Source organism: Pan paniscus, chromosome X (assembly GCF_029289425.2).
Source record: "Pan paniscus chromosome X, NHGRI_mPanPan1-v2.0_pri, whole genome shotgun sequence".
In the NCBI taxonomy this organism is placed as follows: Eukaryota; Metazoa; Chordata; class Mammalia; order Primates; family Hominidae; genus Pan; species Pan paniscus.
The window spans coordinates 99,456,954-99,472,609 of NC_073272.2; positions in this window are offsets into that span (position 1 = coordinate 99,456,954).

Genomic DNA, 15,656 nt, shown 5'->3' on the forward strand with positions numbered 1-15,656 from the left:
ATTCCTGGGTATCCTTGTTGACTTTCTGTCTCGTTGATCTGTCTAATGTTGACAGTGGGGTGTTAAAGTCTCCCATTATTAATGTGTGGGAGTCTAAGTCTCTTTGTAGGTCACTCAGGACTTGCTTTATGAATCTGGGTGCTCCTGTATTGGGTGCATAAATATTTAGGATAGTTAGTTCCTCTTGTTGAATTGATCCCTTTACCATTATGTAATGGCCTTCTTTGTCTCTTTTGATCTTTGTTGGTTTAAAGTCTGTTTTATCAGAGACTAGGATTGCAACCCCTGCCTTTTTTTGTTTTCCATTTGCTTGGTAGATCTTCCTCCATCCTTTTATTTTGAGCCTATGTGTGTCTCTGCACGTGAGATGGGTTTCCTGAATACAGCACACTGATGGGTCTTGACTCTTTATCCAACTTGCCAGTCTGTGTCTTTTAATTGGAGAATTTAGTCCATTTACATTTAAAGTTAATATTGTTATGTGTGAATTTGATCCTGTCATTATGATGTTAGCTGGTGATTTTGCTCGTTAGTTGATGCAGTTTCTTCCTAGTCTTGATGGTCTTTACATTTTGGCATGATTTTGCAGCGGCTGGTACCGGTTGGTCCTTTCCATAGTTAGCGCTTCCTTCAGGAGCTCTTTTAGGGCAGGCCTGGTGGTGACAAAATCGGTCAGCATTTGCTTGTCTGTAAAGTATTTTATTTCTCCTTCACTTATGAAGCTTAGTTTGGCTGGATATGAAATTCTGGGTTGAAAATTCTTTTCTTTAAGAATGTTGAATATTGGCCCCCACTCTCTTCTGGCTTGTAGGGTTTCTGCCGAGAGATCCGCTGTTAGTCTGATGGGCTTCCCTTTGAGGGTAACCCGACCTTTCTGTCTGGCTGCCCTTAACATTTTTTCCTTCATTTCAACTTTGGTGAATCTGACAATTATGTGTCTTGGAGTTGCTCTTCTCGAGGAGTATCTTTGTGGCGTTCTCTGTATTTCCTGAATCTGAACGTTGGCCTGCCTTGCTAGATTGGGGAAGTTCTCCTGGATAATATCCTGCAGAGTGTTTTCCAACTTGGTTTCATTCTCCGCATCACTTTCAGGTACACCAATCAGACGTAGATTTGGTCTTTTCACATAGTCCCATATTTCTTGGAGGCTTTGCTCATTTCTTTTTATTCTTTTTTCTCTAGACTTCCCTTCTCGCTTCGTTTCATTCATTTCATCTTCCATTGCTGATACCCTTTCTTCCAGTTGATCGCATCGGCTCCTGAGGCTTCTGCATTCTTCACGTAGTTCTCGAGCCTTGGTTTTCAGCTCCATCAGCTCCTTTAAGCACTTCTCTGTATTGGTTATTCTAGTTATACATTCTTCTAAATTTTTTTCAAAGTTTTCAACTTCTTTGCCTTTGGTTTGAATGTCCTCCCGTAGCTCAGAGTAATTTGATCGTCTGAAGCCTTCTTCTCTCAGCTCGTCAAAATCATTCTCCATCCAGCTTTGTTCCGTTGCTGGTGAGGAACTGCGTTCCTTTGGAGGAGGAGAGGCGCTCTGCATTTTAGAGTTTCCTGTTTTTCTGTTCTGTTTTCTCCCCATCTTTGTGGTTTTATCTACTTTTGGTCTTTGATGATGGTGATGTACAGATGGGTTTTCGGTGTGGATGTCCTTTCTGTTTGTTAGTTTTCCTTCTAACAGACAGGACCCTCAGCTGCAGGTCTGTTGGAATACCCTGCCGTGTGAGGTGTCAGTGTGCCCCTGCTGGGGGGTGCCTCCCAGTTAGGCTGCTCGGGGGTCAGGGGTTAGGGACCCACTTGAGGAGGCAGTCTGCCCGTTCTCAGATCTCCAGCTGCGTGCTGGGAGAACCACTGCTCTCTTCAAAGCTGTCAGACAGGGACATTTAAGTCTGCAGAGGTTACTGCTGTCTTTTTGTTTGTCTGTGCCCTGCCCCCAGAGGTGGAGCCTACAGAGGCAGGCAGGCCTCCTTGAGCTGTGGTGGGCTCCACCCAGTTCGAGCTTCCTGGCTGCTTTGTTTACCTAAGCAAGCCTGGGCAATGGCGGGCGCCCCTCCCCCAGCCTCGCTGCCGCCTTGCAGTTTGATCACAGACTGCTGTGCTAGCAATCAGCGAGATTCCGAGGGCGTAGGACCCTCCGAGCCAGGTGTGGGATATAGTCTCGTGGTGCGCCGTTTTTTAAGCCAGTCTGAAACGCGCAATATTCGGGTGGGAGTGACCCGAGTTTTCCAGGTGCGTCCGTCACCCCTTTCTTTGACTCGGAAAGGGAACTCCCTGACCCGTTGCGCTTCCCAGGTGAGGCAATGCCTCGCCCTGCTTCGGCTCGCGCCCGGCACGCGCACCCACTGGCCTGCGCCCACTGTCTGGCACTCCCTAGTGAGATGAACCCGGTACCTCAGATGGAAATGCAGAAATCACCCGTCTTCTGCGTCGCTCACGCTGGGAGCTGTAGACCGGAGCTGTTCCTATTCGGCCATCTTGGCTCCTCGGAAACTCTCTTTTTGTCATCTGCCCTTTAATTCTATCTGAACTTTTTCACTATGCCCATGTTTTTGAATAATATAAAAAATAGAAAAAAAAGTAAAACTCAATATCTTGACCAATGTTACCTACCATTTGTAATTCATAAAAAGATATGTACCTCTCACTGAGGAGTAATAAAAATAATAGTTCCTTTAGCAATCAAATCTTTGTGCTTCCTTTTGTTTACTTGTCTGTAAAAGTACTTATATTTTCTTGAAAATTAGAAGGCTTCACTAGTGTCTCATATTAAACACCAAGTTGACAAACTCAACATATTTTTATGTTTTATAAAACAAACCCTATATAAAGATTTGGAAAATATTGATGGGGGAAAACCTTGAAAAAATACCTTCAAACATTTTCATGAACTTCCATTCTCATGTTCTAAAATTAATAATACACATATAGGAAATTAAAAATGTATTATTGTTACTATCAATTGATACCAATTGAATGAACGTAATGCTGAAATTTTCTAGAAATGCATACATACCATTGTTTGCACATAACTATGCATTGGCTATTAGCATAATAGTACCCAAATACTGCATGCATCCTGCATTTACTTAGGAAACCTAAACTAGCTCTTTTAGACAACAGGGAAGGAAAAAACACACCACAAATGTTTCTTCTCATTTACGTTTAGGTCCCAGTAAAATAGTCTCCCATTCTGAAATTTGGTACTCTAAAGATATCCACTGGGATTACTACTGGGTTTTGGTGTAGATTTCCTACTGTCATACTGTCTTATTGTATCAATGACAGTATTTAAATATCTTAATTTCCTCCTCTAAGAAACTGAGCTGTGCTTTCAAAAGCTTTGATGAATATAACTGACCCTAGATCTAGCCCATAGTAATTTTGTTAAAAGTTTACCTTAAGAATGGACTATATTTCAGAGGGTCAGGCAAAATATATCAAGGGAAAATTGCAGAATTACAAGGAAATATCATCTTGTGGAGTTTCATACATACAAATAAAGTTATAAAAGCACACTTTGAGAGGAGAGAATAGCTTGATAGGCTGAACTTCTACGAAGATTTTAGTATCTTTCAGTGATAGAAAAGAAGTTAGAAAGCTTAAAATATCGAGTAAGGAAGACTTATTTGGGTCAATGTCACAACAATATCTGAGCTTGGTTTGGAAGGTTGGAAAAATTTTAATCTAGTAAAAATCATATAGAAACATTTTTCTCATCAAAAAACAAAAAGATGGATAAATCAGTAAATTATTTATGGTGATAAATAGCCTGAGATGTGGGAGTAAACAATCGAATCAATTGTATCTTAACACATTAACGTGTTAAGAAACACATTAATATCATCTAAGACATTCAGTAAAATGTATATGTTTATATAGATGATAAAAGTGTTAATGACATGGTCCCTTAAATCAAGAAGATATGATTTTTATTCAGGAGACAAAATAAATAAAAGTGGAACAAAACATAACACCAGACAGAATATGATCAAATATTAAACTCTATTGTCCAGTCAATACATGTTATAAGAAATTCCTAAAGGTGCAAGTTTGAAGGCTGGAGTATTGAGGAGGTGAAACTCAAGTTGATATTATTAAGATAGATATTTGCTTGATAAGAAAGGAAAGGGAGAAGAAGAATGCTCTTCTCCATTTCACATCCCCCGCAACAGACACACACACACACACATACATACACAAATGGTCTTATATTTTGTTTTCATATTCTATAAAGTTTGTATTAATAGCATAGGGATAAATGAGAAACCAGACATATAAAAGATATTAATTTCTGATTCCCAAAGTAGCTTTTAGGACCTCTAAGTTCTTTGGGTAAGAAGGAAAGTGAGAGAAATGGAAGTCGGTGTGCTAACAAAGTTTAGTTGGTTTGTGACATAAGACATAAAATACAACTTTACAACCTAGTTCATCAACACTGCAGGTACTGGACAAATTGTTTACAAATATCCTTGCAGTTCCAATGGAAGAACTGTGGGTGTCTTCAGCACAGGATTCTGTAATTACCTTTAAGACCAAGAGTAACTGTGAGTGGATGAACCAGTTTGGAGAAAATGCCTTCAAAATCTTAAACAACTACAAATTATTATTTCAAATATTTTGAAGACTCACATATATATGCAATTATGTATGCATATATTTATAATACAGTACTGAGTATATGCACAACAATAATTATATGTTCAGCAATAAATCCAAGTTTATCTATAACACACACCTACATATGCATGTTATTTTCATTTTTATATTTCTACACTTCAGAAATTTACCCATGAGCTGAATCAGAAGTGTCAAAGCATAGTAATAAAAGCTACTTACAAGCAGCCTAATTACCATCTCTAGCTATGCCCTGAAACTTAAATCAGACGTAACAAAGACACATTATTTAATCTGATTAACACTAGCATCTATCCCCAGAGCTCTTCTGTTAAAAATCTCTTTCTGTCAGGCCTGTATTTACCATTGTCAATCAGACTACATTGTTTGAATGTCATTTTATTTTTATTTTTTTAAAAATTGTATACCATTTAACATGTTTTATTTCAACAGACTACTAGATCTTTTAATGCTTCTTAGAATTCAAAATAAATTATACAAAAATCTTTGTATTTCATGTCATATTATATAAGGAAATCAAATTTGGAAGAATAATTCATGCTGTTTTAAATTTTTACATTACTTATACATTTTAATAGCTAATCAACTCTTAAGCATACTTTTTTGTTTTATTATTTTATTTTATTTTTTATTTTATTTTATTTTATTTTTCCTTAAGTTGTTGGAGTACAGGTGGTATTTGGTTACATGAGTAAGTTTTTTAGTGGTGATTTGTGAGATTTTGGTGCGCCCATCACCTGATAGTATACGCTGCACCATATTTGTTGTCTTTTATCCCTCGCCACTTTCCCACTCTTTCCCCCAAGTCCCCAACGTCCATTGTATCATTCTTATACCTTTGCGTCCTCATAGCTTAGCTCCCATATATCAGTGAAAGCACACGATGTTTGGATTTCCATTCCTGAGTTACTTCACTTAGAATAATAGTCTTCAATCTAATTCAGGTCATTGAAAATGCTATTAATCCATTCCTTTTTATGGCTGAGTTGTATTCCATATATATATATATATATATATATATATATATATATATATATCACAGTTTCTTTATCCACTCATTGATTGATGGGCATTTGGGTTGGTTCCACGATTTTGCCATTGTGAAGTGTGCTGCTATAAACATGCGTGTGCAAGTATCTTTTTCAAATAATGACTTCTTTTCCTCTGGGTAGATACCCTGTAGTTGGATTGCTGGATCAAATAGTAATTCTGCTTTTAGTTCCTTAAGGAATCTCCACACTATTTTCCATAGCAGCTGTGCTAGTTTACATTCCCACCAGCAGTGTAAAAGTGTTCCCTGATCGTCGCATCCACGCCAACATCTACTGTTTTTTGATTTTTTGATTATGGCCATTCTTGCAGGGTAAGGTTGTATTGCATTGTGGTTCTGATTTGCATTTCCCTGATCATTCGTGATGTTGAGCATTTTGTCATGTTTGTTGGCCATTTGTATATCTTCTTTTGAGAATTGTCTATTCATGTCCTTAGCCCATTTTTTGATGGAATTGTTTGTTTTTTTCTTGTTAATTTGTTTGAATTTGTTGTTGATTCTGGATATTATTAGTCCTTGGTCAGATGTATAGATTGTGAAGATTTTCTCTCACTCTGTGGGTTGTCTGTTTATGCTGCTGACTGTTCCTTTTGCCATGCAAAACTCTTTAGTTTAATTAGGTCCCAGCTATGTATCTTCATTTTTATTGCATTCGTTTTGGGGTTTTTTGGTCATGAAATCCTTGCCTAAGCCAACGTCTAGAAGGGTTTTTCCAATGTTATCTTCTAGAATTTTTAGAGTTTCAGGTCTTAGGTTTAAGTCCTTAATCCATCTTGAGTTGATTTTTGTATATGGAGAGAGATGAGGATCCACTTTCTTTCTCCTACTTGTGGCTAGCTAATTATCCCAGCACCATTTTTTGAGAATGGTGTCCTTTCCCCACTTGATGTTTTTGTTTGCTTTGTCAAAGATCAGTTGGCTATAAGTATTTGGGTTCATTTCTGGGTTCTCTATTCTGTTCCATTCATCTATGTGCCTATGTTTATAGCAGCGCCACACTGTTTTGGTGACTATTGCCTTATAGTATAGTTTGAAATCAGGTAGTGTGATGTCTCCAGATTTGTTCTTTTTGCTTAGTCTTGCTTTAGTTATGCGGGTTCTTTTTTGGTTCCATATGATTTTTAGAATTGTTTTTTTCTAATTCTGTGAAGAGTGATGGTGGTATTTTGATGGGGATTGCATTGAATTTGTAGATTGCTTTCAGTAGTATGGTCATTTTCACAATATTGATTCTACCCATCCATGAGCATGGGATGTGTTTCCATTTGTGTGTGTCTTTTATGATTTCTTTCAGCAGTATTTTGTAGTTTTGCTTATAGAGGTCTTTCAACTCCTTGCTTAGATATATTCCTAAGTTTTTGTTTTGTTTTGTTTTGTTTTTTGCAGCAAGTGTAAAACGGGCTGAGTTCTTGACGTGATTCTCTGCTTGGTCGCTGTTGGTGTATAGAGGAGCTACTGATGTGTGTACATTAATCTTGTATTCAGAAACTTTGCTGAATTATTTTATCAGTTCTAGGAGTTTTCTGGGGGAGTCATTAGGGTTTTCAAGATAAATGATCAGCAAACAGGGACAGTTTGACTTCCTCTTTACTGAGTTGGATGCCCTTCATTTCTTTCTCTTGTCTGATTGCTCTGGCTAGGACCTCCAGTGCTATGTTGAAAAGGAGTGGTGAGAGTGGGCATCCTTGTCTTGTTCCCATTCTCAGAGGGAATGCTTTCAACTTTTCCCCATGCAGTATTATGTTGGCTGTGGGTTTGTCATGGGCTTTAGTTACATTAAGGTATGTCCCTTGTATGCCAAATTTGCTTAGAGTTTTAAACAAAAAGTGATGCTGGATTTTGTTGAATGCTTTTTCTGCATCTATTGAGATGATCATGTGATTTTTGTTTTTAAGTCTCTTTATATGGTGTATCACATTTATTGACTTGCATATGTTAAACCACCCCTGCATCCCTGGTATGAAACCCACTTGATCATGGTGGATTATCCTTTTGATATGTTGTTGGATTCGGTTAGCTAATATTTTGTTAAGGATTTTAGCATTTATATTCATCAAGCGTATCACTCTGTAGTTTTGTTTTTTGGTTGTGTCCTTTCCTGGTTTTGGTATTAGGATGATGCTGGTTTCATAAAATGAATTAGGGAGGGTTCCTTCTTTCTCTAACTTGTGGAATAGTGTCAAAAGGATTGGTACAAATTCTGTTTTGAACGTCTGGTAGAATTCTGCTGTGAATCCATCTGTCCTGGACTTTTTTTGTTGGTAATTTTTTAATTACCATTTCAATCTCGCTGCTAGTTATTGGTCTGTTCAGGGTATCTAATTTTTCCTGATTTAAGCTACGAGGATTTTAATTTTCCAGGAATTTATCCATCTCTTCTAGGTTTTCTAGTTTATGTGTGTAAAGGTATACATAGTAGCCTTGAATGATCTTTTGTATTTCAGTGGTGTCAGTTGTAATATTTCCTGTTTCATTTCTCAGTGAGGTTATTTGGATTTTCTCTTTTCTTTTATTGGTTAATCTTGCTAATGGTCTATCAAATGTATTTATCTTTTCAAAGAACCAGCTTTTTGTTTCGTTTATCTTTTGTACTTTTTTGTTTGTTTCAATTTCATTTAGTTCTGATCTGATCTTGGTTATTTCCTTTCTCCTGCTGGGTTTGGGTTTGGTTTCTTCTTGTTTCTCTGGTTCCTTGAGGTGTGACCTTGGATTGTCTATTTGTGCTTTCTCAGACTTTTTGATGGAGGTGTTTGGGGCTATGAACTTTTCTTCTTAGCACTGCCTTAGCTGTTTCCCAGAGGTTTTGATAGGTTGTGTCATTATTGCCATTCAGTTCAAAAATTTTTTAAATTTTCTTCTTGATTTTGTTTTTGACCCAATGCTCATTCAGGAGCAAGTTATTTAATTAACATGTATTTGCATGGTTTTGAAGGTTCCTTTTGGAGTTGATTTCCAATTTTATTCCACTGTAGTCTGAGAGAGTGCTTGATATAATTTCAATTTTCATAAATTTATTGAGTCACCTTTTATGGCCTATCATATGGTCTATCTTGGAGAAAGTTCCATGCACTGTTGAATTATCTCAATAGATACGGAGAAGGCTTTTGATAAAATTCAACAGTCCTTTATGTTAAAAACTCTCAACAAACTAGGTATTGATGGAACATACCTCAAAATAATAAGAGCCATGTGTGACAAACCCACAGTCAACATCATACTGAATGAGCAGAAGCTGGAAACATCCCCATTGAAAACTGGCATGAGTCAAGGGTGCGCTCTCTCACCAATCTTATTCAGTGTAGTATTGGATGTGCTGGCCAGAGTGATCAGGCAAGAGAAAGAAATAAAGGCATTAAAATAGTAAAAGAAGAAGTAATCTATCCTGTTTGTGATGACATAATCCTATATCTAGAAAACCCTGTAGTCTCAGCCTAAAAGATTCTTAAGCTGATAAACAACTTCAGCAGTCTTGGGATAAAATATCACTGTGCAAAAATCACTATCATTCTTATACAACAACAACAGTCAAGCTGAGAGCCAAAGCAAGAATGCAACCCCATTCACAACTGTGACAAAAAGAGAAAAGTACCAAGAAATATAGCTAACCAGAAAGGTCAAATATCTCTACAAGCAGAACTACAAACCACTGTTCAAAGAAATCAGAGATGACAAAAACAAATGGAAAAACAGTTCATGCTCATGGAGAGGAAGAATCAATATAGAGAAAATGGCCATACTGCCCAAATCAATTTATAGATTCAATGCTTTTACTATTAAGCTATCATTGACATTCTTCAAATAACTAGAAAAAAACTATTTTAAAATTCATATGGAACAAAAAATCCAAATAACCAAGGCAATTCTAAGCAAAAAGAAAAGAGCTGGAGGCATCATGGTACCCAACTTTAAACTATACTACAAGGCTACAGTAACCAAAACAGCATAGTACTGGTATAATATCAGACTCATAGAACAATGGATCAGAATAGAGAACCCAGATATAAGAGGGCACACCTACAGCTATCTGATCTTTGACAAACCTGACAGAAACAAGCAATGGGGAAATGATTCCCTATTCAATATGTGGTTTTGAAATAACTGGCTAGCCATATGCAGAAGATTGAAAGCATGCCCCTTCCTTACACCATATACAAAAATTAACTCAAGATGAATTAAAAACTTAAATGTAAAACCCTGAACTATAAAAACCCTGGAAGACAACCGTGGCAATATCATTCAGGACAGAGGCATGGGCAAAGATTTCATGACAAAGACACCAAAAGCAATTGCAACACAAGCAAAAATTGACAAATGTGATCTAATCAAGCTAAAGAGCTTTTGCACACAAAAAGAAAATACAAACAAACAACCTACAGAATGGGAGAAAGTGTTCACAAACTGTGCATCCAACCCAGGTCTAGTATTAAGCATCTATAAGGAACTTAAACAAATTTACAATAAAAAGCAAACAAACCCACTAAAAATTAGGCAAAGGACATGAAAAAATACTCCTCAAAAGAAGACATCCATGTGGCCAACAAACATGAAGAAAAGCTCCACATCACTGATGATTAGAGAAATGCAAATCAAAACCAAAATGAGATACTCTCTCACACCAGTCAGCATGGCTATTACTAAAATGTCAAAAAACAACAGATGCTGGTGAGGTTGTGGAGAAAAATGAACACTTTTACACTGTTGTTGGGTGTGCTGAATTAGTCCAACCTTTGTGGAAGACAGCATGGTGATTCCTCAAATATCTATTAAGACAGAAATACCATTTGACCCAGCAATCCCATTACTGAGTATATACCCAAAGGAATATAAATCTCTCAATTTTAAAGACACATGCGTGTGTATGTTCATTGCGGCATTATTCACAATAGCAAAGACATAACATTTACCTAAATGTCCATCAATAATAGATTGGATAAGAAAATGTGGTACATTTACACCATGGAGTACTATGCAGCCATAAAATAAAAGGATCATGTTCTTTGCAGGAACATGTACAGAGCTGAATGCCATTACTGTTAGCAAACTAATGCAAAAAAAACAGAAAAACAAATAACACATGTTCTCACTTATAAGTGGGACCTAAATGATGAGAACACAGAACAACCCACACTGGGGACAATCAGAGTATGGAGGATGGAAGGAGGAAGAGGATCAGGAGAAATCACTAACAATTAGTAGGCTTAATACCTTGGTAACAAAGTAATCTGTATAACAATCTCCCATGACACAAGTTTACCTATATAACAAACATCCACATGTACCCCTGAACTTAAAATAAAAGTTAAAAAAATTCTGTGAAAAAAGAGAAACAACAAAAAGTTAAAAGCAGGGAAATGAAGTTAAGGCACAGAATTTTTATTAGTTTTCTTGTTGCTTCTTTTATTATGCAAATAGTGTGAAGTTGTTAGGTAAAATAATGAGTTATAAGATGGCATTTTCAAGCTTCATGGCAACCTCAAACCAAAAAACATACAATGGATACAGAAAAAATAAAAAGCAAACAACCAAATCGTATCACCAGAGAAAATCACCTTCACTAAGGAAGACAGGAAATACAGACAGAAGGAAGAAAAGACCACAAAACAACCGGAAAACAAATTTTAAAATGGCAAGAATAAGTCCTTACTTATCAAAAATACCATTAAGTGTAAATTGACCAAACCCTCCAATTAAAAGAAATGGAGTGGCTGAACCGTTTTTTTAAAAGCATGACCCATTGATCTATTGCCTACAAGAAACACACCTCACATATAAAAACACACATAGACTGAAAATAAAGGGATGTAAAAAGATATTCCATGACAATGGAAACCAAAAAAGAGAATGAGTAGATATATCAGTCCAAGTATATTTCAAGATAAACACTATAAGAAGAGACAAAGAAAGTCACTATATAATGATAAAGGGGTCAATTCAGCAAGTGGATATTACAAGTGTAAATATCCACACCCAACACTGGAGCACCAAGATATGTGAAGCAAATATTATTAGAAATAGATAGACAGGCCCCAGTACAATAATAGCTGGAAACTTCAACACCCCACTTTCAGCATTGGGCAGATCTTCCAGACAGAAAATCAACAACCACAAAAAAAAATCAGACTTAATCTGCACTATAAAACAAATGGATCCAATATGTTTTTGCAGAACATTTTATCTAAGTGCCAGAGAATACACATTTTTTTTCCCTTGGCACGTGGATCATTCTCAGGGATAGACCATATGTTATGTCACAAAACAAGTCTCAAAACAGTCAAAAAATTGAAATAATATCAAGCAACTTCTCTGAACACAATGGAATTAAACAAGAAATGAATAACAAAAGGAACTTTGGAAACTATAAAAATACATGGAAACTAAATAGTATGCTCCTGAATGATCAGTGGGTCAATGAAAAAATTAAGAAGGAAATTGAAAAACTTATTGAAACAAATGGTTTTATGGCCTATCATATGGTCTATCTTGGAGAAAGTTCCATTCACTGTTGAATAGAATATGTATTCTGCAGTTCTTGGATGAAATGTTCTGTATGTATCTGTTAAGTCCATTTGTTCCACGGTATAGTTTAAATCCATTGTTTCTTTGTTGTCTTTCTGTCTTGACAATCTGTCTAGTGCTGTCAGTGGAGTATTGAAGTCCCCCACTGTTATTGTGTTGCTGTCTATTTTATTTCTTAGGTCTATTAATTGTTGTATAAATTTGGGAGCTCCAGTGTTAGGTGCGTATTTGGTCAGGATTGTAGTATTTTCCCATTGGACAAGGCCTTTTACCATTATATAATGTCTCTTTTTGTCTCTTTTAACTGCTGTCGCTTTAAAATTTGTTTTGTCTGATATTGGAATAGCTACCCCTGCCCGCTTTCGGTGTCCATTTGCCTGAAATGCCTTTTCCCACCCCTTTAAGTTTATGTGAGTCCCTATGTGTTAGGTGAGTCTCCTGAAGGCAGCAGATAGTTGGTTAGTTCTCATCCATTCTGCTATTCTGTACCTTTTAAGTGGAGCATTTAGGCCATTTACAAGCAATGTTAGTGTTGAAATATGAGGTACCATTGCATTCATCATGCTCTTTGTTTTCTGTGTATATTTGTTTTTTGTTTTTGCTTTTTAACTTGTATTTTTCTTTTATAGGTCCTGTGAGATTTATGCTTTAAATAAGTTCTGCTTTGAAGTGTTTCCAGGATTTGTTTCAAGATTTAGAGTTCCTTTTAGCAGTTCTTGTAGTGGTGGCTTGATAATGGCAAATTCTCTCAGCATTTGTTGGTCTGAAAATGAGTGTATCTTTCCTTCATATATGATGCTTAGTTTTGCCGAATACAAAATTCTTGGCTAATAATTGTTTTGTTTGAGGAGGCTGAAGACAGGGCCCCAATCCTTTCTAGTTTGTAGGGTTTCTGCTGAGAAGTCTGCTGTTAATCTGATAAGTTTTCCTTTATAGGTTACCTGGTGCTTCTGTCTCAAAATGCTTAAGATTCTTTCCTTTGTCTTAACTTTGTATAGCCTGATGACAATGTGCCTAGGTGAAGATCTTTTTGTGATGAATTTCTCAGGTGTTCTTTATGCTTCTTGTATTTGCATGACTAGATCTCTAGCAAGGCCAAGGAAGTTTTCCTTGATTATTCCAACTATGTTTTCCAAGCTTTTAGAATTGTCTTCTTCCTCAGGTACACCGATTATTCTTAGATTTGGCGGTTTAACATAATCCCTGGCCTCTTGGAGGCTTTGTTCATATTTTCTTATTATTTTTTCTTTGTCTTTGTTGGATTGGGTTAATTCAAAGACCTTGTCTTCGAACTCTGAATTTCTTTCTTCTACTTGTTCAATTCTATTGCTGAGACTTTCCAGAGAATTTCACATTTCTAAAAGTGTGTCCAAAGTTTCCTGAATTTTTTATTGTTTTTTCTTTAAGCTATCTATTTCCTTGCATATTTCTCCCTTCTCCTCTTGTATCATTTTTTGGATTTCCTTGCATTGGGCTTCACTTTTCTCTGGCCCCTCCCTGATTAGCTTAGTAACTAATCTCCTGAATTCTTTTTCAGGTAAATCAGGGATTTCTTCTTGGTTTGGATCCATTGCTAGTGAACTAGTGTGATTTTTGGGGGGTGTTGATGAGCCTTGTTTTGTCATATTATCAGGGTTGGTTTCCTGGTTCCTTCTCATTTGCGTAGGTTCTGTCAGAGCGAAGATTGAGGGCTGAAGCTGTTGTTCTTATTTTTTTGTCCCACAGGGTGTTCCCTTGATGTAGTACTTTCCCCCTTTTCCTGTGGATATGGCTTCCTGTGAGCCAAAGTGCAATGATTGTTGTCTCTCTTCTGGGTCTAACCTCCCAGTGAGTCTACCCGGCTCCAGGCTGGTACTGGGGGTTGTCTGCACAGACTCCTGTGATGTGAATCATCTATGGGTCTCTCAGCCATGGATACCAGTGCCTGTTCTGGTGGAGGTGGTGGAGGGTACAATGGACTCCGTGGGGGTTCTTAGCTTTGGTGATTTAATGCTCTATTTTTGTGCTGGTTGGCCTCCTGCCAGGAGGCATTGCTTTCCAGAAAGAATCAGCTGTAGTAGTGTGGAGAGGGACTGGTGGTGAGCAGGGCCCTAGAACTCCCAAGACTAGATGGCCTTTGTCTTTCGTTACCAAAGTAGGTAGGGAAGGACAATCAGATGGGGACAGGGCTAGGTGTGTCTGAGCTCAGGCTCTCCTTGGGTGGGTCTTGCTGCGGCAGCTGTGGGGAATGGGGGTGAGATTCCCAGGTCATTGGAGTTGTGTACCTAGGAGGATTATGGCTGCTTCTGCTGAGTCATGTAGGCTGTCAGGGAAGTGGGGGAAAGCCAGTGGTCACAGGCCTCACCCAGCTCCCATACAAACTGAAGGGCTGGTCTCATTCCCACCATGCCCCCCACAACAGCCCTGAGTCTGTTTCTAGGTGGAGGGTGAGTCGGGCTTGAAAACTTGCCGAAGGCTTCCTGCCTCCCAGCTGCAAAAGAAAAGGGCTTTAGTTCTTCCCCGATCTGTGAAGTCTGCAATTCGGAGTCATACCCTCCCCTGAGTTCTGGCCAGGAGGCTTCTCGCCCCATTCAAGTTGTTACAAAGTTCAGCTAGAGAAGTCCTTCTCCCTGTGGAGTTTTACCGCCTGCTCCTCTGGCCACCATCCTGATAGATCTCTGTGATGCCAAGCAATAATAGGCTGCTTGGGGATCCAGCAAGCTCCCAGGGTCTTTCTGCTGCTTCCTCTACCCCTGTATTCACTCTGCTTGGCTGTCTAACTCAACTCAGCTCCAGATAAAGTTGGGAACTTCTCTCACAAACAGACCTTCAGGTTCTCCAGTGGGGGTGTGTGTTCAGGAGAGGGGTTTCTCCCTTTCCCACTTCCAGAGTTGGAGCACTCACAGTATTTGGGGTGTCTCCCGGGTCCTGCAGGAACAGTCCACTTCCTTCAGAGGGTCTGTGGGTCCTCTCAGGATTGCTGACTTGTTCCTGTGGTCAATCTTGAGCTAAAATTCACAATGCAAGCTTCCGCATGATGCTCTGTCTGGAGCTGCAATTCTATCCTGCCTCCCATCGGCCATGATGCCTGGTCTCCTCTGAATGTCATTTTAATTCTCTTTATATAAAATATCACAAACCAGACCTAAAATTTCTCTCAAGACCTTTTCTCCATTCTAATATTTTCTTTATGGTTGGTGGCACTACAATTATTACAGTTTTATCCGTTTCATAAACTTTAAGTTATTTTGTATTTCTCCCTATTCTTAACTCCTTATATCTCTTTAGTAACAAGTCTTTTATGTTATTAACCTTTAGATTCACTGGAATTTCACATCACTTTTGTTGGTTCTTTTCTTTCCTCTCAGATATTTTCTTTTCACTCAATTTTCTAGACTTGTCTCTTTCTGCCCATCTATGGAATGCAAAGGTAAACAAGACTTTCAAAATGTCCTCAAAAGACTAACAGGAAAAA